Raw genomic sequence first — 23871 nt, forward strand, 5'->3', positions numbered from 1 at the left:
TTTGAGATGGAGTCTTGCTGTGTCGCCAGGCTGGAGTGCAGTGGCACAATCTCAGCTCACTGCAACTTCCGCCTCCCGGGTTCAAGCGATTCTCCTGCCTCAGCCTCCCAAGTAGCTGGGATTACAGGCGCGTGACCACCACACCCAGCTAATTTTTGTATTTTTAGTAGAGACAGGGTTTCACCATGTTGGCTAGGATGGTCTCGATCTCTTGACCTCGTGATCTGCCCGCCTTGGCCTCCCAAAGTGCTGGGATTACAGGCGTGAGCCACCCACCATGCCCGGCCAGAAGAATTATTAAAATAGTTAACGGAAGTTGAATATAAGTTCAATTGAAACATTTCAGAAGTTTCACTAAATTTGCAAATGGGACCAAGCATTAATCAAAAAGCCCCCTAAGGCCAGGGGCGGCAGCTCACGCCTGTAATCCCAGCACTTTGGGAGGCCGAGACAGGCAGATCACTTGAGCTCAGGAGTTCGAGACCAGCCTGACCAACATGAAGAAACCCTGTCTCTACTAAAAATACAAATTGGCCAGCATGGTGGCGGGCACGTGTAATCCCAGCTACTCAGAAGGCTGAGGCAGGAGAATCGCTTGAACCAGGAGGCGGAGGTTGCAGTGAGCCGAGATCGCGACAGAGCGAGACTCCGTCTCAAAAAAAAAAAAAAAAAAAAAAGCCCCCTGAAAGTGACTGTTAAAATGTCCTAGAATCGTAAATAGATCAGAAAGATTTATAGGCTACACTTATCAGCTAAACTTCAAAAACTAGCCCTTAAAATAACTAGGTTTCTGAATTCATAATTTTAACAAATTGAAAATCAATTGTTTTCGGCCAAAGTAATTTCTGAATAATCTTTGCATTACAGAAAAATCCAGGGGTAGGAGTGGGTGTGGCATCCAAACCTCCCTCAGACATGCCACGCACCAGTCACCCGAAACTCACCAAGTCGCTTAGTCTCTAGTCTCTCTGAACCTCTGGTTCCTCACCCATTGCAAAAGACAAATATTTTCCAGAATAAATAATATACTTATTATTAATGATTTAATATTAATACATTTCATATTGATACACAGCATGTACATGAGAAGAGGCTCTCAAAGAAGCATAAAGTGATGTACAAATGTAAGAAACGGGCAGCATGTGTCACTTCATAGTAACTGCAACACCCAGTGACAGACATGGGAAAGGTGACACACATCCCCAAAGACTAAGTATGACTCAGCACGGCCAGGTCGTGGAATTTTCCCAAAGCCTCGTTGTGATGTCATGGTGGATGTCGTCAGGAGAGGAGCTGCCACAGAAGCAGTCAGGCCCTTCCACACACAGGCAGTGGAAATGTACTCCCAGCTGTCCCATGCCCTCCCAGCCCCACCTCTTTCTCTGGCCTCAAGGCCAATCAGGACAAGGAGGTAACACAAGAGCAGGAAACCCGAGTTAGTGCTGGGAGTACCTGGGGTAATGCCTTCAGGCATAACACTAAACAACACAACAAAGGGCCACATCCATGTCCCCCCAGGAGAAAGCTGAAGAGGAGGGGAGGGTGACAAGCTTAGACTGCAGAGCCTTAGTCCCTAGGCAAAGCTCAAGTCAGCAGTGCCTTGGGAACTGGGGAGCCAAACAAGCTTTGACAAATTACTTGACCTGGAAGAAGAGGTCCCTTCTTGGTGACTGATTTTCCCTCTCTATTGATGGATCTAAGGGAAGACATCAATAAAAGATGGCAATCTTAAAAGAAGAAAAAAAATGGGATCAGCATCTTGGGATTCCGCTAACCAGCCTTCTCTAGGCTTCAGTTTCTTCAGTTCCGTAAGACAAGTGGTTTGGGGGGAACCTTCTCCAACATGCCCATCTCTCATTGTAGGGATGCAAGTAAGAGAAATAACATCCAACTCTAACAGCCAAGAATAAGAGGACAGAGCAAGCCGAGAGAGAACAAGGGGGTGAAACTCGTGGAGGGTGGAGTTCTTCCACGTTATGGCCATTCCCACCATGAGCCCATTGCCCTCACTCAATGGTAGCGTGCAGACGGCACTTGCTGGCCCAAGACCTAGGTCCAAGGGAGGACTGTGGGAAATCTCACACAGGAAACCAGCTCCTGCGTCATGAAGGGTCATCAGAGGAAAACCCCCACATAATGGAAAACCGAGAAAAACTCCTATACCAAGGAATCCCCACTCAGCACTGGACATGAGCTCTGGAGAAAGTTGTCCCTGAGCCACAAAGTCCCCAAGGCCACAGCGGGCCTGAAGGGAAGAGCATTATTGTTGTCACAAATGCTGGGAGAGCACCTGGTTCCCTGGCTCGGCTGCTCCTGCAGACCAGCAGAGGGAGAGGGGACTGGACTAGCAGGAGACTGGCTGGAGGGCTGTGGAATTTAGGCTGAGGGGAGGCCACTGAATCTCCCAGGCACCTGCCACCATGGAAATCCATGTTGGGGGAACCATAAAAGCAGTAGAGGCCAGACGCGGTGGCTCACACCTGTAATCCCAGCACCTGGGGAGGCTGAGGAGGGTGGATCGCCTGAGGTCAGGAGTTCGAGACCAGCCTGACCAACATGGTAAAATCCCATCTCTACTAAAAATACAAAAATTAGGGCGGGCACAGTGGCTCACGCCTATAATCCCAGCACTTTGAAGGGCTGAGGTGGGCGGATCACAAGGTCAAGAGATCGAGACCATCCTGGCCAACATGGTGAAACCCTGTCTCTACTAAAAATACAAAAATTAGCTGGGCATGGCGGCACGCACCTGTAGTCCCAGCTACTCGGCAGGCTGAGGCAGAAGAATCGCTTGAACCTAGGAGGCGAAGGTTGCAGTGAGCCAAGCTTGCGCCACTGCACTCCAGCCTGGCAACAGAGCGAGACTCCGTCTCAAAAAAAAAAAAGAAAGAAAAAAAAATGGCCAGGTGTGGTGGCACATGCCTGTAAAATGTGCAGGGGAAGAAGGGCAGGCCTCTTTTTCCCCGTTGTTACCATGACTGGCAAAGGTTGAGCGTTACCCTCTGGAAACCGGTGTCAAGTGACTTTACAACCAGCTGGCAGAGCCACCTCACACCACAGCTGCCTGCTCTCCATGCTGACTCAAGGGGTCTTCTCAGAGGCAGCCCAGCCCCAGGGATTCTTCCTGCCCAGCTTCCCAAGCTGACCATGCCCTTCCAGAACCAGGGCGTTCTGCTGAGGCTGGCCAGCTGCCAAATGGGGCCAGCAGGGAGCCAGATGTCCCTTTCCTGTAAAAATCAAGAGCAACTGGAAACAGACAAGACTGCTTAAACGGATATTATCCACAAATCAGAGCGCAGCCTTTTTTTATTGATTGAGCTTAAGACCTGACATGCCAAACTGCTGGCATCCACAGCTGCTCCTGGTGAAGACCCCCACGCATCCCACCAGCCTGGATTCAGGCACAGGACTTACCCTTAGTGTTTGGTCAGCTCTCCAGAAGGCAGACGCTATCTAAAGCAAAGAAAAAAACAGCATTACCCTCATTGCTCCAGGAACTTCCCAGAGAAAACAGGAGTGGCAAGAACACAGATTTTAGAACCCAGAGGGCTTTTTCACTCTTGTTGCCCAGGCTGGAGTGCAATGGTGTGATCTCAGCTCACTGCAACTCCGCCTCCCAGGTTCAAGCGATTCTCCTGCCTCAGCCTCCTGAGGTAGTTGGGATTACAGGCATGTGCCACCACGCCCAGCTAATTTTGTATTTTTAGTAGAGACAGGGTTTTTCCATGTTGGTCTCGAACTCCCGACCTCAGGTGATCTGCCCGCCTCGGCCTCCCAAAGTGCTGGGATTACAGGTGTGAGCCACCGCACCTGGCTGAGAACTGTTTGATTCCATTGAGGGCACCAGGAGGGTACACGGCTGGAAGCGCCAGCTCGGCTGTCCCACTGCCTGGACTGCACCTTTTGTTACTGACAGCCACTCTGTAATCACTCAAAGTCTGTTTCCTCATCTGTAAAATGGGAATAATAACAACGCCCATCTCACAACGTACTAGGGAATACCCAATGAGGCAGCACACGCACAGCAGTAGCACCATGCCTGGCACAGAGGACACACTGGGACGTTAACCGACAGGATAGGTGGAAAGAGTTTAAGTAAAACCCTTTTCTGCCACCCACTACACATGAACAAGAAGTTCTAGAAACAGTTCTTGTTTTATCTGAAGTACTTTCTCTTCCTGCCCACTCCATCCAGCCTCAGGCCCGCTTTCTCGGCATCTCCGCACAGCTGTCTCTAATCCTTCAGGAGCTCCCTCTGAACACTGGGAGTCTGGTTCTTCTCTCACTCCACAACTTGACACTAATAAGGAGCTGTCTTACGTGACCTGAGATGTGTCCCCTATTTCCCGGCTATTTCCTCAAATCCTTTCCTGCAGAGACCCCTCCCTGCCACACGTAAGAGCACACCTCGTGTTTATGCCCGTGGGAGCCCACAGTTGGTATTGTGTGATCACTTTTCGGAGTTTAATCGACTGCTTATTTCCGAAAAAGCCACACCTACCCTAGCCACTAGTCAATGAACAGCAAAATGGAAACACAGGCCAGCAAGCTCAAATCCCTGTTCAGAGAAAACCAGCTGCATTGGCAGATAATGTCAAGGCTGAAATTCAATGTCTGGGACACTCAAGTCAATAAAATATTTATTGAGCACATACCTTGCACAAGGAACTGTATGTACACCCAGGCCCTGCCCACAAAGTGCCAAAAAGCAGGTTATTGGGGGCTGGTTAAAAGAAGCAAAAACGGGATGGCACATGAGAGGGACTCCAGCAGTGAGCCGCCTAGCCTGCCTGGCTGTGTGACTCTGGGCGAGTTATTTCACCTCTCTGTGTCTCACCTATGAGAGTCCGTCATTTGAAAGAGATGGATCTAATAGTACCTTCGTAACAGGACTGTTGTGATAATCACATTATGTGTATGTAAAGGGCTTAGCAAGGCCATCACCACCACACAGTAGTTGGCTTTTATTAACAATAAATCATTACTTATCATCATCATTGTTATGAAAAGAGAGCCCAGTCCAACTGAGTAGAGTTGGCAAGCCTTAATAAAGTCCTGTGTCTCAAAGAATAATTTAATTTTGACAGGACAAGATAAGAGGCAAGGCCCTGCAGAAAACAAAGTCAACAAGAACAAGAGCAGAGGGGGGACCATGAGAAGCGAGTTTGGGGTAATAGTGACTAATCTCACTATGGGGGCTGACACAGAAGAGGGTACCTGCGGAGGCAAATGGAAGAAAGAGCCCAACAGGTGGAATCATATTAGAGAGTCTTGAACGCCAAGGTGAGGCAAGCTTTTCATTCGGTAAGTAAGAGGAAATGGTTATTCTTTTGGCCATTTCCCATCTTCCACCGTCAGGCCCGACTCCTTTGGCAAAGTGTCCACAGGTGAGACTAGAAGGCAGCTAAGAGAAAGAGAGGAAGGCATGGTCAGTCAGGCCCAGGTGAGGTTTCAGAGTGAGCAGGCAAAATGCCCTGCTGCTGTGAAGGAGGCCTCTGGGTGAGAAACCTGCCCCAAAGTGGGAACTTTCAGGATATGAGAAACGGGGCCCATTCAGATGGGGGCAGGACGATATTGGGAGGCAGCCAAAAAGAAGGCCATGCTCATCCTCAATGAAAACGTTGACCAGAGGCTGGGCGCGGTGGCTCACGCCTGTAATGCCAGCACTTTGGGAGGCTGAGGCAGGTGATCACCTGAAGTCAGGAGTTCCAGACCAGCCTGGCCAACATGGTGAAACCCCATCTCTACTAAAGATACAAAAATTAGCCAGGCAAAGGGGTGGTGCCTGTAATCCCAGCTACTCAAGAGGCTGAGGCAGGAGAATCGCTTGAATCCGGGAGGCAGAGGCTACAGTGAGCCAAGATGGTGCCACTGTACTCCAGCCTGGGCAACAGAACAAGACTCCGTCTCCAAAAAAAAAAAAACACACACACACACACACACACACAGAAAATGAATGAGACCTCCAGCCCCTGCAGAAGGTGCCAGTGAGAAATGTGGACTGCCAGATTTACTGCCATACTGACCATGGTGCTGGCCATCCCTGCCACCTCCAAAGGTAACTCCTTTCCGTATTCCCCATCTTCCACCCTTCTCTCCTCACTGGTTCCCAGTTGACCCTTTTTCAACTAATTCACCCAAAACATGCATTAAGCACCTACTTGTTCCTGTCACTATTAGGGACTGTGAGGACAGAGGGAAGAGGGACACAGGGAACTGTGGCTTGGGATAAGAGTAGTGAATCTGAGGTCCTGCCCTGCCACTGGTCCCAGAGCCCCCATGAGTGGTGGTGGGAGGACAGGTACCTATCACAGTGCCTGGGGCACTGGAAGTGAGACCAGGTGAAAGCAAGGAGCAGGACAAAAAAGGGCAAAGGGCCTGGGGGACCTACTGTGGGCTACCAGGGACAACCTTCTAGGGGAGATCTTAGAGGTGAGGACTGGCACAGGGAACCGAGTCAGCCAGGCTGCAGCAGGCTTCAGTAGAAAGACAGAAGGCGTTATGACACACGAGGGTACATCGGGGTAAACTGAGGAAACTTTGGATGACAGCCTAATTAATTCAAAAAGCAGATACCGAGCAACTGTAGTGAACAAAGCCCCTTCCCTAAGAGCAGGGCACGGCAGGGTGGAGGAACCATTAGTAAACAAATGACAGCTGTTCTCAGGGAGCTTACCAGAAAACCATGGGACACAACCTGCAGCTCAGGCCTGCAGCTGGGCCCTCAGAGCCCTGTCTGCCTTTTGGGCTTTTTTTTTTTTTTTTGACAGGGAATCTCACTCCGTCGCCCAGGCTGGAGTGCAGGGGCGTGATCTCAGCTCACTGCAACCTCCAACTCCCAGGTTCAAGCAATTCTCCTGTCTCAGCCTCCTGAGTAGCTGGGATTACAGGTGCCCGCCACCACGCCTGGCTAGTTTTTGTATTTTTAGTAGAGAAGAGGTTTCACCATGTTGGCCAGGCTGGTCTCGAACTCCTGACCTCAGGTGATCCACCCGCCTCGGCCTCCCAAAGTGCTGGGATTAAAGGCATGAGCACCGCGCCCAGCCCCGTCTACCTTTGCATCTAATCTTGCTTCCTCAGTTTGGCTTCCAGTCACTGACTTACCTGCACCTTAGCAAATCCTAGTGCCCTCACCTGGTTACATCTCCTGTAGAGGCCTCTTCCCAGTGACCAATCAAGTTTCTTACACCCAATAGTGAAGTTGTTTCCCCCACATTCTCCTTCCACCTTCCTCAGCCTTCCTCTTCCAGTTCTAATTGCTTGAAACCTCTGTAACTGGCCAGGCATGATGGCTCATGCCTATAATCCCAGCACTTTGGGAGGTCGAGGCGGGCAGATCACCTGAGGTTAGGAGTTCAAGACCAGCCTGGCCAACATAGTGAAACCCCGTCTCTACTAAAAATACAAAAATTAGCCAGGTGTGGTGGCATGCGCCTGTAATCCCAGCTACTCAGGATGCTGAGGCAGGAGAATCGCTTGAACTCGGGAGGCGGAGGTTGTGGTGAGCCGAGATCACGCCACTGCACTCCAGCCTGGCCGACAAAAGCGAAACTCCCATCTCAAAAAACAAAAACAAAAACAAAAAAACCTCTTTAACAAAACCTCTCCAGAATAAAACTTTCTAGCTGCTCAAATCCAGTCACTGTTTCTCCACTGCCAGTGGCATCAAAAAGAGGTCCACAACTCACCTCCTCCACGAAGCTTTCCCAAGCCCATCCCCTTCCAGGCCATTTCTCCTCTCTCTTGCTTTAGTGTGTGGTTTGTTGTGATTTACTGGCCTCTACTGAACTTCCTCTTCCATGTCCTCCTAGGGCCAATACCTCGCCCACTAGGCTCCCTACGAACATCTGCATCAGGCTGCCTTGCTGCTTAGGTTTTGTTTATTTTTCTCTCCCCCAATCGGTTTGTCAGCAGTTGCAGGACAAGGATTGACCTCATCGGCCACGCTGTCTCTCGGCCCAGTGTAGGGATACGAACACTGTAGGTGTGCAAAAGAATGTGATTAAGAGTTCAACAGTTAAGGAGAGCCTGCAGGCAGGAAGCTGTAGCTGCAAGTGAGAGAAATGCTGAGCACATCCACCCCCAGCACAAGTATTTGCATCACATACAGGGAAAGGGTGCCTTGGGGGAGGCCAGCCAGGGATGAATGTGGCAGTGGGTAAGGGAGCAACAGGGAGGCAGATGGCAGGCACTCTGGAGGTTCTGGTTGTCATCAGCAAGTGTTGGTACTTCTCTGAGCCTGTTTTCTCAGCTGGAGAAGGGGTAAAGAGCCCAGGCCTACCTCTTCTCACAAAATAAAGACACAACCTGATTTTTAAGAATTTCAGGGCCAGGCACGCCTGTAATCTCAGCACTTTAGGAAGCCAGGGCAGGCCGCTCGCTTGAGCGTAGGAGTTCCGGCAACATGACGGAACCTCGTCTCTACCAAAAAATACAAAAATTAGCTAGGCGTGGTGGCGCCCGCCTGTAGTCCCAGCACTGGGGCACTGTGGCAGGAGGGTCGCTTGAGCCCAGGAGGTCGAGGCTGCAGTGAGCCGAGATCGCGCCACTGCACTCCAGCCTGGGTGGGTGACAGCAAGACCCTGTCTAAAAAAGAAAAGAAAACAAAAGAATCTCAAAGTTGCCAGGGACCTAGGGACTTGGCTTCCGACTCTGATGCGCTTTGTAAACTACTAAAAGCTGGAGAAATAAGGGGCTGAGCCCAGCCCCACCTCCTGAATGAGCGGCCTTGGGCGAATCACTGCGTCTGGGCGCCTGGAGCTTTCCCGTCTGAAACAAAGTGGAGGATCCTATGGGAGGCGGAGTGCGAGCGCCGAGAACAAGGACAGCCCTCGCCTTACACGCCGCGGCTTCCTGCAGAGCTGAGCCACATCCAGTACGATGGGGACAACTTGGGCTCCCGATCCTGAGAGACTTAGGTTCGAACCCTCAGGGACCTCGCGCGAGGCGCTTTAGTCAGTTTCTCCATCTGCAAAATGGGCCCGAGAGCAAGAATGAGGCAGCCCGCGGGCGGACGCTGCGGAGGGGCGCTCCGGGACTGGAGCCGGGGGCGGGTCCGGGGGCGGGTCCAGCCGGCCAAGCCCCCGCGCGAGGGGGAGGGGCGCCGCCTGCCGCGTCGCGTCGCGCACCGCGCACCGCCCGCCGCCGTCTCTTCCAGCCGGCACTCGCGGAGCCCGCGCCGCCTTTGCGCGCGCGACCCTTACATAAGCGTCCCTCGCGGCGGTGCCGGCGCACGTCCACCCGCTCCGACCCGCCGCGGGAAGAGGACCGTGCGGAGCGCGGCGGACACTCACCTCCTCGCCGCCGCCAGTCCTCGCCGCCGCCTCTACCGCTGCTGCCTCCACTGACAGAGAACAGCTGCGGTCTCCGTGCAACCGAACTTGCTGCAGTCCCGGCCCCGCCTTACAGACTTCCTATTGGCCCAGACAGCCCAACCCCTCCCGTTATTGGGCAGTGTTCTCCGTCACTCCTCGCCCCTCGGCTCTGGACTCCTCCCTGCGCCCGCCTGTCCGTCACGTTTAAGCCTTGGCGCCCCACGTCAGCCCCGCCTCTCCCGTCCCCGGCGAGCGCCTGGATTAGTGGCGAGGCTGGGAGAGCCCGCCCCTGGCGCACCACCGCCTACTCCCTTGTCTCCGGAGCCTCACGTGGGCCGCCGGACCCCAGCCGACGCCCGCAATAGGCGGAAGTGGCCGGGCTGCGGCTCGCAGTTATTGGTTGTCGGCGGGGGTGGGGACATTCGATTCATTCACCCGAGTAGCACGTGTCTCCCGAAGCTGCAAGCACAACAGATCGCACTGGGGCTCAGGCATCCCGGCTAGACGCAGATACGCGCTGGCTAGCGGAGAAGAGGTCGCAGGAAAAGCTAACGTTAGCAAAGGGCAGGAGGAAGGAGAAGGCGCTTGTGCCACACGGGTTACATGACTGTGTCCTTTAGCAGCTGCGTAGGTGATGATGGGGGTCTAGAGTACGTCTGTGTGACCTTGGGCAAGCAACTTAACCTCTGAGTCTCGGTTTTGTCATCTGCAGAGCGAAGCTGCTCAGGACCCAGGGGGTTTGGAAGGCTTGTTTGAGACACAAGACACTTGACAAAACCCAAGACACTTGTCAAAGAGGAAAGCTTTGACTGATGGAACAAGTGACTGAGGCGTAAGTCTCTGTCATCGAGGCTTATTAATCCAGTTTGAGGGCGTGCTCGGGAAAAACACGAACCACAGACACATCCGTGGTTGTTTTTCCGAAGAGGTTTTCGGGAGGTTTAGTATTTATGCATTTCCTTAAAGGGGGAATGAGGGGAAGGCATGTAGGAAGAAGGGCAAGTAGGCGATTAGGACAATAGTTACATTCCTATGGGACTTTAGCTAATGCCCGGTAAATCTACGTAAGATAAGATGAATGTCTGAAGAGAAAAAGAGTAAAGGAAGAATCAGTTATGCAGATGTCTCTGAGTAGGTAGTTTTGACTTTGTTCTGCACCTGGGAAAATAAGCTTGTAATGACATTCTTATTGTGGAATTTTTAGGAGCTAGACTTAGATTGTAGACCTGAAGCTACAATTGACCTGTCCTTGTTTATGGGAGGCCAGCAAGAATTTACTTGTGAATGATCTGTGGGGGCAAATGCCTGAGACTTTTTACCTTTCCGTGTGGATCTGGCTGATGCCTAATGCTAGTAACAGCTATTCTTTTGGAAGAGGGTGTTGCAGTGACTCAGCTTCAAGGCTTAATCTTCACTTTCACATGAATGTTGGGGGGGGGGTCCCGAGATTTTTACTTTCATTCACCGCTTCGTAAACTGGGATCTGTGCCAACCAGGGGATAAGGGAGTGACCAAACAAACCAAAACCCTGCCTTCAAAGGAGAGCAGACAGATTAACATATAGTACATCAGATGGTAATAAGGGCAAAGAGAAAAAATAACCTGCTTCCAAAAAGGAGAATCAAAGACTATGAGAACATCTTGCTAACTGGAAATTGTTTATTGAGCCTGGAGAGATCTGACTCTTCTCTCAGACTCCTTGTATAAGTAGTTTCTCACTCCAGCTTCCCTGTCATTCCTTCTACCCGTCCTGAAGAACCCCAACCTTGGATTGGATCCGACACAGCTATTTTAGTAACAGAACAAGGATTAATATCCCAGTTCACCTTTGGGAGGCTGAGTAGGGAGGAATGCTTGAGCCCAGGTGTTTGAGACCAGCGTTGGCAACACACTAAGACCTCATCTCTGTCTTTCAAAAATTAAAAAATGGGGCCGGGCTCCGTGGCTCACACTTGTAATACCAGCACTTTGGGAGGCCGAGGCAGGCAGATCACAAGGTCAGGAGTTCAAGACCAGCCTGGCCAATATGGTGAAACCTCGTCTCTACTAAAAAAGTACAAAAATTAGCCGGGTGTGGTGGCAGTCACCTGTAGTCCCAGCTACTGGGGAGGCTGAGGCAAGAGAATCGCTTGAACCTGGGAGGCGGAGGTTGCAGTGAGCCGAGATCATGCCACTGCACTCCAGCCTGGGTGACAGAGCGAGACTCCATCTCAAAAAAAAAAAAAAAAAAAAATTAAAAAACGGGCTGGGCACGATGGCTCACGCCTGTAATCCCAGCACTTTGGGAGGCTGAGGCGGGTGGATCATCTGAAGTCAGGAGTTCAGGACCAGCCTGATAAACATGGTGAAACCCCGTCTCTACTAAAAATACAAAAATTAACTGGGTATGGTGGTGGCACCTGTAATCCCAGCTACTCGGGAGGCTGAGACAGGAAAATTGGTTGCAGTGAGCTGAGATTGCACCATTGCACTCCAGCCTGGGCAACAGAGCAAAACTCCATCTCAAAAAAATAAAAATTGGCCAGGTGCAGTGGCTCACACCTATAATCCCAGCACTATGGGAGGCTGAGGTGGGTGGATCACTTGAGGCCAGGCGTTCGAGACCAGCTTGGCCAACATGGCGAAACCCTGTCTCTATTAAAAATACAAAATTAGCCAGGCGTGGTGGCACATGCCTGTAATCCCAGCTATTAGGGAGGCTGTGGCAGGAGAATTGCTTGAACCCAGGAGCCGGAGATTGCAGTGAGCCAAGATTGCACATTGCATTCCAGCCTGGGCAACAAGAGTGAAAAACTGTCTCAAAAAAAAAAAAAAGAAAGAAAGAAAGAAAGAAAAAGAAAAAGCACTTCTCAGCGTGGGCTTCTGTGCCACTAGCAACAGAATCTCCTGGGGACAAGGTGGGAAACACAGATTCCTGAGCCCCATCCCATTGCTCTTATGCATATTAACTACCAACTCAGAGGTCTTAGAATCACCAGCAGAATACCTGAGTCACCTTTGCCTCTTCAATCCATCTCTAGGGACTGAGACTGAAACTGACCCAATAGTCCCATAGACTTTTTTTTCTAATAAACATAGAAATGGACCCTTTTGGTCTTAAAGCTTGAAACTTACATTTGTTTTATCTGAGTTCCTTCCTCAGGAAAGGACACTCAGGCCTCTCAAAAAAAAAGTATCAGAGAACTAAAACTCACCAGATCAAGGCATCCAGACAAGATGCCAGAACCCAGTTTCACCCTGCTTGCTTCCTTTTTTTTTTTTTTTTTTTTTGAGACAGAATCTTGCTCTGTCGCCCAGGCTGGAGTGCAGTGGCTTGATCTCAGCTCACTGCAAGCTCTGCCTCCTGGGTTCATGCCATTCTCCTGCCTCAGCCTCCCAAGTAGCTGGGACTACAGGCGTCCACCACCACGCCCAGCTAATTTTTTGTATCTTTAGTGGAGACAGGGTTTCACCGTGTTAGCCAGGATGGTCTCAATCTCCTGACCTTGCAATCCGCCCGACTCGGCCTCCCAAAGTGCTGGGATTACAGGCGTGAGCCACCGCGCCCAGCCAATACCCTGCTTGCTTCCTTACTTCTCTCTAGTTCCTGTTTTCTCTTTTTCTTTTTTTTTTTTTTTTCTGAGATGGAGTCTTGCTGTGTCCCCCAGGCTAGAGTGCAATGGCGTGATCTTGGCTCACTGCAACCTCCACCTCCCAGGTTCAAGCAGTTCTCCTGCCTCAGCCTCCAGAGTAGCTGGAATTACAGGTGCCTGCCACTATGCCTGGCTAATTTTTGTATTTTTAGTATACCATGTTAGGCTGGTCTCGAACTCCTGACCTCGTGACCCACCCATCTTGGCCTCCCAAAGTGCTGGGATTACAAGAGTGAGCCACCATGCCTGGCCCCTAGATCTTGTTTTTTTACACATTGTTACATTTCTTCCCTCTATGTTAACTCTTAATTTTAGTCACTCAGGGAGATGGATTTGAGACTGATCTATCTCCTAGGCTGTAGCACCCAGTTAAAGCCTTCTTCCTTGGCTATAATTGTCTCAGTGATTAGCTTTCTGTGGAGAAAGCAGCAGGACCTAGATGGAGGCCCTGGTGTTTCAGAAACAAGACCCCCTGCACTGCAGTGCTAGTTTTAGAAGTTCTCCAAGTGGTTCTTTTTTTTTTTTTTTTTTTTTTTTTTGAGACGGAGTCTTTCTCTGTCCCCCAGGCTGGAGTGCAGTGGCGCGATCTCGGCTCACTGCAAGCTCCGCCTCCCGGGTTCACGCCATTCTCCTGCCTCAGCCTCCCGAGTAGCTGGGACTACAGGCGCCCACCAACACGCCCGGATAATTTTTTGTATTTTTTTTTAGTAGAGACAGGGTTTCACCGTGTTAGCCAGGATGGTCTCGATCTCCTGACCTTGTGATCCGCCTGCCTCGGCCTCCCAAAGTGCTGGGATTACAGGCTTGAGCCACCGCGCCCGGCCAGAAGTTCTCCAAGTGGTTCTAATGGAGTCAGTGTGAAGACCCACAGAGAGGCTAGAGAAATACTATCTAGGCTTCCTGGATGGTAAGACTCTTCCAGGGCCCTTTAAAAACAAAACCAAGGCCGGGCACAGTGGCTCACGCCTGTAATCCCAGCACTTTGAGAGGCCGAGGCAGGTGGATCACCTGCGGTCAGGAGCTCGAGACCAGCCTGGCCAACATGGTGAAACCCCGTCTCTATTAAAGATACAAAAATTAGCCGGGTGTGGTAGCACATGCCTGTAATCCCAGCTACTCGGGAGGCTGAGGCAGGAGAATCACTTGAACCCGGGAGGCAGAGGTTGCAGTGAGCTGAGATCGTGCCATTGCACTCCAGCCTGGGCAACAAGAGTGAAACTCGGTCTCAAAAAATAAATAAATAAATAAATATAAAAATAAAAACAAAATCAGGCCGGGCGCGGTGGCTCAAGCCTGTAATCCCAGCACTTTGGGAGGCCGAGGCGGGCGGATCACGAGGTAAGGAGATCGAGACCATCCTGGCTAACACTGTGAAACCCTGTCTCTACTAAAAATACAAAAAATTAGCCGGGCGTGTTGGCGGGCGCCTGTAGTCCCAGCTCCTCGGGAGGCTGAGGCAGGAGAATGGCCTGAACCCGGGAGGCGGAGCTTGCAGTGAGCCGAGATCGCACCACTGTACTCCAGCCTGGGTGACACAGCAAGACTCCGTCTCAAAAAAAAAAAAAAAAAAAAGAAAAAAAAAAAAGAAAAACAAAATCAGATTCCTGGACCCACAGCCACCCCTGTGGATAATGATTCAGTAAATTTGGGGTGGGGCCTAGTAATCTTTTCAATGCTTTTTTTTTTTTTTTTTTTTTAGCAAGCACTCAATTGATTCTTGAGATCTGGGGAGCTTGGGAAACTTAGCTGAGCTCCTAGGAGGATGCAGCAGCAGCTGAAGCCAGACAGAGGGGCTGAGACGTGCTATGGAAGGCTGGCCAAGGTTAAGCTCTGGTGCAGAGAACACAGGCAACAGGACTCTGTTGGGAGGGAAATGATGTTCAGGGGGCCCTTACAGAGCAGCTGAGGGGCTGCCCTAAGGCTAGGAGTGTAGGCCTGCTTTATTATTTCTTAATAGCTAACACTCTAAAACGTTCTTGGGTTGGGCCGGGCACGGTGTCTCACACCTGTAATCCCGGCACTTTGCGGGGCTGAGGCAGGTGGATCACTTGAGGTTAGGGGTTCGAGACCAGCCTGGCCAACATGGTGAAACCCCATCTTTACTAAAAAAATACAAAATCAGCTGGGCGTGGTGGCGCACGCCTGTAATCCTAGCTACTTGGGAGGCTGAGGCAGGAGAATTACTTCAACCTGGGAGGCGGAAGTTACAGTGAGCCAAGATCGTACCATTGCACTCCAGCCTAGATGACAAGAGTGAAACTCCGTCTCAAAAAAAAAAAAGAAAATTCTTGGGCCGGGTGCAGTGGCTCACGCCTATAACCCTAGCGCTTTGGGAGGCTAAAAGTGGTGAGGAGGCTCTTCCTCTTCCTCTGCCCCAGCCTGTGGGCATCAGCCCTGGTATGGACCTGGCACCATGATAAAGGGTGCGGCCATGGTGAGGCATCTCCCACAGGCTTTAGGGGCATGAGACTTGGGCAAGTGGGCTTTGAAACAGGAGTGGGAGCTGGGTGTAGTGGTGCATGCCTGTAATCCCATACTTTGTGGGGGCCGAGGTGGGTGGATCACTTGAGCCCAGGAGTTCGAGACCAGCCTGGGCAATATAGTGAGGCCTCATTTCTTTTTTTTTTTTGAAATGGAGTTTCACTCTGTCACCCAGGCTGGAGTGCAGTGGCGTGATCTCGGCTCACTGCAACCTCCACCTCCCGGGTTCCTGCGATTCTCCTGCCTCAGTTTCTCGAGTAGCTGAGACTACAGGCAACTGCCACCACGCCCGGCTAATTTTCTTGTTTTTTTTAGTAGAGTTGGGGTTTCACCGTGTTAGGCACGATGGTCTCAATCTCCTGAATGTGAGGCCTCATCTCTATTAAAAATTGAAAAAGAAAGGCCAGCCACGGTGGCTCATGCCTGTAATCCCAGCACTTTGGGAGGCTGAGATGGATGGATCACCTGAGGTCAGGAGTTTGAGACCAGCCTGGCCAACATGGCGAAACCGCCATCTCTACTAAAAATACAAAAAATTAGCCGGGTGTGGTGGCTGGCGGATGCCTATAATCCCAGCTACTCGAGAGACTGAGGCAGGAAAATCACTGAACCCGGGAGGCGGAGGTTGCAGTGAGCCGGGATCACACCACTGCACTCCAGCCTGGGTAAGAGCGTGAGACTCTGTCTCACAAAAAAAAAAAAATTTTTGAAAAAAAAAAAGTCAGCCAGGCATGGTGGGGTGTGCCTATAGTCCCAGCTACTGGGGAGGCTAGGTGAGAGGATCACTTGAGCCTGGGAGGTGGAGGTTTCAATGAACCGAGATTGTGCCACTGCACTGCACTCCAGCCTGGGCAACAGAGCAAGATCCAGTCTTCAGACAAAACAAAACAAAACAAAAACAGGAAGTTGCAGCTAAGAGGCTGGGCCGTGGGTAGGTAAAAGGGCTGGCTTTGGTGTTACCCCAATAACTCTGGGGGGCACGTTGGGAGTAGCTAACCCATCCCTTTGCTTCTTAGAGACATGTTCAGAGGCTCGGAGACAGAAGAGGGCAGATCTCATAATTGACAGAGACTTCTGCAGTCTAAGAACACAGGGGAGACGCTGGCTGGGTCCACCTCGGCCGGTGGAAGGTCTGACCATGTTGTGGCGATCCCATGATGGGTTCCATGAGCCCAGTGGAATTGTCCAGACTGAACGGCCAAAGTAGGAGGAGGCTGGAAAGACAGGGCGATTTCTAGGGGTGAGAAGCCATGGGGTTAAAGGAGGCTGGGAGCACAGTGGGGGGAAACATTGGAATTTAGGCTCCCTCCAAGCCAGAAATGGTACTTGAGTGGCCACAGGCAAGGGCACAGGGCCACCTCACACACTTGCAGTTTCCACACCACAAACACTCCTGGCCAATGTCTTGCTTGCTCAGTCCGTGCTGGCGGGAGAAATCTTTCTTTTGTCATCTCTGGAGTGGGGATCGGGGACATCTTGGTTGTCCGTATGAGATCCTCAGGGTAAAGCCAGGCTTCTGGATTCTAAACACAGAGGGGTGGGCTGTTTCCAGTCTCATAGTAACTGCTGTGTTTTGAGGGATCTGTAGCTTTGTTTTTTGGTTTTTTGTTTGTTTGTTGTTTGGTTTTTTTTTTTTTTTTGAGACGGGGTTTCACTCTGTCACCCAGGCTGCAGTGCAATGGTGTGATCTCGGCTCACTGCAACCTCCACCTCCTGGGTTTAAGTGATTCTCCTGCCTCAGCCTCCTGAGTAGCTGGAATTACAGGCACCTGCCACCACATCCGGCTAATTATTATTATTATTATTATTTTTGAGACGGAGTCTCGCTCTGTTGCCAGGCTGCTGGAGTGCAGTGGCGCAATCTCGGCTCCCCACAATCTCCGCCTCCCGGGTTCAAGCAATTCTCCTGCCTCAGCCTCCCAAGTAGCTGGGACTACAGGCGTGTGTCACCACGCCCAGCTAATTTTTGTATTTTTAGTAGCAACGGGGCTTCACCATGTTGGCCATGCTGGTCTTGAACTCCTGACCTCAGGTGATCCACCTGCCTCAGCCTCCCAAAGTGCCGGGATTACAGACGTGAGCCACTGCACCCAGCCAGGATCTGTAGCTTTGTCTGGGAGCTCCCATCCATCTGGATGTCTCCAGCCTTCTTGTTCCTAACTGCCCCATCCTTGGCCACCATGCTGTCTGAACTTGCTGGTATGCTGTCCTCCCTACACCCCAGTGGTATGAGGTATCATCATTCCTCTATCCCCATTGTGCCTTCCTGCCTGTGCTTGGGCTGTTTCCCTTGCATGGGATTCCTTTTCTCAATAGATTCACCTGATAAACTCTCTTCCTGTCATCTCTCTCTCTCTCTCTCTCTCTCTCAAGACTTAACCCAGCCATTGTCTCCTTCATGAAGCCCTCCAAGGCCATTCTCATGGTGTAAGGGGCCCTCCTACGACTCCCATAACACCCTGGGCATTATTTCTAGCCCAGCACCACACTGCTTTGAAATGGAGTGCTTTGAGGTCTGTCCCCCAAAACGAGTCTGGGAAAGTAGCTCATTTCTCATAGTGCTGCAGAAATGGCTCAATATCCTCCCACCACCTCATCTTCCTTCCCGACCCAGGGACACTGTCAGAGCCTCAGAAATTCCTCAGAATTTGCTCCTCTCGGTCCATGCCCCCAATCTGATCTGTTCCAGGTTATCATCTCTTTAACTTTTCCCTCCCCCATAAACGTGGCGTCCACTGGACTCTGTGGACTCTGCTTGGTCTCTGGGGCACTCCGATTCGCTGACTATTAAACATTTACTATGTGCTAAACTCAACTCTTGTAGAGGTGTGAGGAGGGAATAAGGGACAGAAGATAAACCCAAGAACTATTTTTTTTTTTTTTTGAAACAGAGTCTTGCTCTGTCGCCCAGGCTAGAGTGCAGTGGCATGATCTCGGCTCACTGCAACCTCTGCCTCCTGGGTTCAAGTGCTTCTCTGCCCCAGCCTCCCAAGTGGCTGGAATTATAGGCACCCGCCACCACGCCCAGCTAATTGTTGTATTTTTAGTAGAGACGGGGTTTCACTATCTTGGCCAGGCTGGTCTCGAACTCTTGACCTCATTATTCGCCCCCCCCCCACACACACACCACCCACCTCCCAAAGTGCTGGGATTACAGGCGTGAGCCACTGCGCCTGGCCAATTTTTAAAATTTGCATAGAAATGGGGACTCCCTTTGTTGCCTAGGCTGGTCTCAAACTCCTGCCCTCAAGTGATCCTCCCCTGCCTCGGCCTCCCAAAGTGCTGGGATCACAGGTGTGAGCCACTGCACTTGGCCCACAAACAATTTTAAATTAAATAAATGTATATCTGCACAGTCACTCACTTACTTCTGGTGAGCATTTTTTTTTTATTTATTTAAAAAAAATTTTTTTAGACAGAGTCTCAGTCTGTTGCCCAGGCTGGAGTACAGTATCACAATCTCTGCTCACTGCAACCTCCACCTCCCAGGTTCAAGCAATTCCTGTGCTTCAGCCTCCCGAGTAGCTGGGATTACAGGTGTGTGCCCCCACACCCGCTGATTTTTGTATTATTATTAGAGATGGGGTTTCACCATGTTGGCCAGGCTGGTCTTGAACTCCTGACCTCAGGTGATCCACCCACCTCACACTCCCAAAGTACTGGGATTTACAGGCATAAGCCACCACGTCCAGCCGCATGGCTGATTTTTGTATTTTTTTTAGAGACAGGGTTTCGCCATGTTGGCCAGGCTGGTCTTGAACTCCTGGCCTCAAGTGCTCTGCCTGCCTCAGCCTCCCAAAGTGCTGGGATTACAGACATGAGCCACCGCGCCCAGCCTGGGCATCATATTTTCAAGGAGAAAGTCTAGTAGTACTAACTGCTAGGTTTATAATTTTGTCTGATCCTCCTAGAGGGTGCATGAAGACTCAGGCCCCACCCATGGAGGGTAGAACACACATTTGCTGAAGACTCTATGTGCTGGGCTGACTCAACTGGGCTGGATTCCAGGCCCATCACTGACTATGCTTCTGTCATTTCAACGGAGAGAAGAGGAAATGAGGATAAGCTCCAGAGGGATGCAAGGGTGAAGTGCACTCACAAAGGTCAGTCTCCAGGGTAGAGGACACGCCCTACCCCTGCTGCCTTCCAAGCTCAGTCAGACTTCCAATGTCTGATTCTCAAGGTTCTGGAGAGTGGGCTCTTGGGACTGGGCTCCAACATCACCTCCTCCGAGAGGCCTGCCTAGCTCCTCCCCTCCCTCAAGCCAGATGTGGTCTCTCATTCTCTTCTGTTCACCAAAACAAGGTCTTGCCCACAGCAGGTAGATGTAGATCACTTTCACTGGCTTACTCCTAAGGAACATGGTAGCCTGCCCCAGCTTGCAGCCTTCCAGTATGTCTAAGCCTCACCAGAACTTTAAATGACATCAGCCATTTACATGAATAGATACAGGAAATACCTCTTTCCTACTTCACTTTAGGAAATAGATACTACTGTCTTTTGTTAATTTCAAGGCACACTTTTTTTCCTCCACATTTTAACCTCTCTAAAACAGGGCTGCACCTTCCAATGAGTGGGTAATGGGTACTCTCTCTTCCTTCCTTCCTTCTTTCCCTCCTTCCTTTCTTCCTTCCTTTCTTTCTTTTTTTTTTTCTGAGACAGGGCCTCACTCTGTTGCCCAGGCTGGAGTGCAGTGGCTTCAATCACAGCTCACTGCAGCCTCAACCTGCTAGGCTCAAGCGATCCTCCCACCTCAGCCTCCAAAGTGGCTGGGACTGCAGGCACATGCCACCAGGCCCAGCTATTTTTTTTTCTAATTTTTGTACAGGCAGGGTGTCATGTTGTGCAGGCTGGTCTTAAACTCCTGGGCTCAAGCAGTCCTCCTGCCTTGGCCTCCCAAAGTGCTGGGATTATAGACCTGAGCCACCGTGCCCAGCCCAGATATTCTTTCTTAATAGTATATAAAATACTGCCACCTTTCCATAGATGTCCTCTTAGATTTGATGAAATAAAGCATTATCCCCGTGTTATAGCTGAGAAATTATAGACACATGAGGTTAAGCCACTCACCCAAGACACAGAGCCAGTACATGAAAGGGCAAGGCTTTAAACTCAGGCAATGGAGGAGGCCTGGAATCCTAGGTGTCTGTGGTAGGCCATCTCCAAGACAGTCCCCAGTGATCCTAGCCTCCTGCTGTTCACACCCTTGTGTAATCTCCACCCCTTGAGGGTAGGCTGGACCTGGTGACTCACCTCTAAGGAACAGAATAAAGCAAGTGATGGGTTGTCATGTCCTGTGGTGGGCAAGTCTATGTACACGTATCCCCAAAACCCAAGGAAGCTGAGGCCAAAGACAGCGGCTGACAAATTCAGTTTCTTAGAAAAAACATTTCTTTTTTTGTTGTTTCTTTTTGAGACGGAGTCTTGCTCTGTTGCCCAGACTGGAGTGCAGTGGCACCATCTAGGCTCACTGCAACCTCTGCCCCCCGGGTTCAAGCGATTCTCCTGCCTCAGCCTCCCGAGTACTTGGGGTTACAGGTGCCCGCCACCATGCCCGGCTGATTTTTGTATTTTTAGTAGAGACCAGATTTCGCCATGTTGGCCAGGCTGGTCTTGAACTCCTGACCTCAAATGATCTGCCTGCCTTGGCCTCCCGAAGTGCTGGGATTACAGGTGTGAGCCACCACACCCAGCCAAAAAGAGACATTTAATATAGATTCAGGAACAGAAGCCAAGTCTGTGTCTCAGGCTGCTGCCAGACGTGATGGTGGATCCCCATGCTATAAACATCCAGACCCAGGGCTTATATACCACAGGGCAGGAATATGTAAGACAATTAAAGTTGAGACCTCAGAGAAAAGCAAGAATGTGATATGAATCTGCCTATGGGTAAGATTTCTGGTAACAGTAGATAAAGTAGAAATCTTAGAGGCATTCCCAGAATGGGGGTTAATAAGAAGTCAATGTGGTGGATTAGCATCCAAGATGGAGTTGCTCTGGCCTCCACATGTCACTTCTGCAGTTAGGTCCCCAAAGATCCTGGCTTGTCTTTCTCGCCATCTCTTGCTCTCACTCGCTTGCTCTGATTAAAGCCAGCTGCCACGTAGTGAGATGGTCTTTGGAGAGGCCCAAGTAGCAACAATCAACCATCAAGAAACAGAAGCCCTCAGTCCCACAATCCGAAAAGAATTGAATCATGCAAACAGCCACAAGAATGAGCTTGGAAGCAGATTCACCCCAGAAGGACCTGGAGAAGAGTTGACTGTAGCCTCTGAGAGATCCGAGCCAGAGACCTGCTAAGCCACGCCCCCATTCCTGACCCACAGAAACCAAGATAATAAATGTGTGTTGTTTTAAGTCTCTAAGTTTTGGGGTAATTTGTTAGATAGCAGTAGACAACTAACAGTCTCCAATATTTAACACCAGTTATTTACTGTGTTGGGTTGTGGGGACATTAAGGTGTTCTTCTAGCCTTCAGGGGGTACCTAGTCTGGTGAGGTAAGGCAGACATGTGTGATTGTGTTGCTGTGTGTATTGGGTTATTGGGTGGGCTGGAGAGGGGACTGCCTATCTAACACAGCCTGGAGGTGTCAGGGCAGGCTTTTTGGGGAGGTGTCACTCACAAAGCAGAATTTTGAAAGGTGAGTAAGAGCTTGCCAGGTGCTATAGTTTGAATGTCTGCTCCAAAACTCATGTCGAACTATAATTGCCATTATGACAGTATCAAGAGGTGATTAGGTGACTGGATTACTGCAATTATCAGGAAGTGGGTTCTTGATAAAAGTGAATTCAACCCCCTCTTGCCTTTGCTCACTTTTACTTTCTCTTACCCTTGCACCTTCTGCCATGGGATGACATAGCACGAAGGCCCTCATCGGAGGCTGATGCCATTCTTTTGGACTTCCCAGACTCCAGAACCATGAATCAAATGAACAATTGTTTAGAAATTAACCCATCTCTGTTACAGCAACACAAATCAGCCTAAGATACCAGGTGAAGAAGGCAGAGAAGCAGTGAGGAGGAAAGGAGGAGAACACAGATTTTCTCCCTCTCCTCAATGGATTTGGGAAATTGTTTTAAGACTGCATGCTTGGCAAGAGGGTACTCCACAGCTATGTGCTTGACGCAAGAGTGAGTGATTCATCTCACCACATCTCAAAAGTCTGTGAGTCAGCTAGTTCTTCCCGGGCTCAGACCTTTGTGAGAGTGGGATTTGAGTTGACTACGTGTGTTGAAGTGAGGGCGTTGAAGATTGTGTAATGGTTTTGTTGCTTTTTAACCAGGGTCAGGATTGACCTTTGGAGTGTTGTCAGGGTCGAAATTAAAAGGCCTGGGTACAAATCAGAGTCAGTGTTTGGGACAGGCTGGGGCAGAAGGTCAGGGCTCCTTTTTTACATTCTCTTCACACTGGACCTGTCATAGCTCCTCTGGGAGCTGAGCCTGGCAGATTTTAAGCAACCCTTCACCCAGGGAAGATTCAGAAACTGAGCAGAAGGGATGAGGGCAAGGCCAGGCCCTGGGGGACAAGGCTAGTGTGAGCCAAGAGCTGCAGCCAGCACTTCCCTGGCCCTGGATAGGGGTGCCCTCTGCAGTACCCCAAACATGGAGGAGGCAGGACAGCTGGCTTCCAGTCCTGCCTCTGCTGCCAAGTCTGGGGAAGGAGACCTGAGTGATTGAAGCATGTATTTTTAAAGCCCGGCTGACCAGGGTGGCCGACCAGCTCTGCCACTTAGTGGGCATGCTCTGCAGCCAGGTTCTTAATCTCCCTGATCCTCAGTTTTCTGATCTATAAAATGAGATGACAATCCCCACATCATAGGACTATCATGAGGTTTAAATGAAATCTGTGAAGGGGCTGACTCAAAACAGTGGTTAAAACAAAAAGGAACTGGGCGTGATGGCTCATGCCTGTAATCCCAGCTATTCAGGAGGCTGAGACAGGAGCATCACTTGAGACCAGAAGTTTGTGACTAGCCTGGGCAACATAGAGAAACCTTATCTCTAAAATAAACAAAGAAATGCTTAATAAAAATAAAACAAAAAGGAGCATGGAACAGATAGATGTATGAGGTCCCTTCAACACTCAAATTCTACCATTCTGAGGCCGGGCATGGTGGCTCACACCTGTAATCCCAGCACTTTGGGAGGCTGAGGTGGGCAGATTGCTTGAGCTCAGAAGTTCGAAACTAGCCTGAGTAACATGATGAAACTCCATCTCTACAAAAAATACAAAAATTAGCAAGGCGTGGTGGCACATACCTGTAGTCCCAGCTACTCAGGAGGCTGAGGTGTGAGGATCACTTGAGCCCGGGAGGTCAAGGCTGCCGTGAGCTGAAATTGTGCCACTGCCCTCCAGCCTGAGCAACAAAGTGAGACCCTGTTTCAAAAAACAAAACAACCATTCTGAGGAATCTGCTGGCCCAGACCCAGGATTCTTTCTCTTC

The 23871-nt window shown here is 50.5% G+C and overlaps 1 protein-coding gene and 1 long non-coding RNA gene across 7 annotated transcripts in view; one reads left to right on the top strand and one right to left on the bottom strand.

Moving 5' to 3' along the window:
- Positions 1-9408, bottom strand: part of PC (pyruvate carboxylase) — a 111669-nt gene extending 102261 nt beyond the window's left edge. The window contains exons 1-3 of one of the 5 annotated variants that reach the window (XM_063643368.1): positions 9294-9399; positions 8712-8968; positions 3415-3453 (exon numbers count right to left, since the gene is read on the bottom strand). The gene's annotated coding sequence lies outside the window, so the exon portion shown is untranslated. Of the gene's footprint in view, positions 1-3414; positions 3454-5217; positions 5405-8711; positions 8969-9293 lie in introns of all 5 variants that reach the window. The other 4 variants (XM_055267786.2, XM_055267709.2, XM_063643383.1 and 1 more) reach the window with 4 other exon arrangements.
- LOC129478232 (uncharacterized) lies at positions 1313-22734 on the top strand. 2 transcript variants are annotated; one of them, XR_008656368.2, is made up of 4 exons: positions 1313-1411; positions 5088-5308; positions 19475-19530; positions 22288-22734. It is a non-coding gene; the product is annotated as an uncharacterized lncRNA (long non-coding RNA). The 2 variants fall into 2 exon arrangements; XR_010122042.1 differs by having other exon boundaries at positions 1341-2559.
- Positions 22735-23871: the final 1137 nt, after the last annotated feature.

Source organism: Symphalangus syndactylus, chromosome 1 (assembly GCF_028878055.3).
Source record: "Symphalangus syndactylus isolate Jambi chromosome 1, NHGRI_mSymSyn1-v2.1_pri, whole genome shotgun sequence".
Classification (NCBI taxonomy): domain Eukaryota; kingdom Metazoa; phylum Chordata; class Mammalia; order Primates; family Hylobatidae; genus Symphalangus; species Symphalangus syndactylus.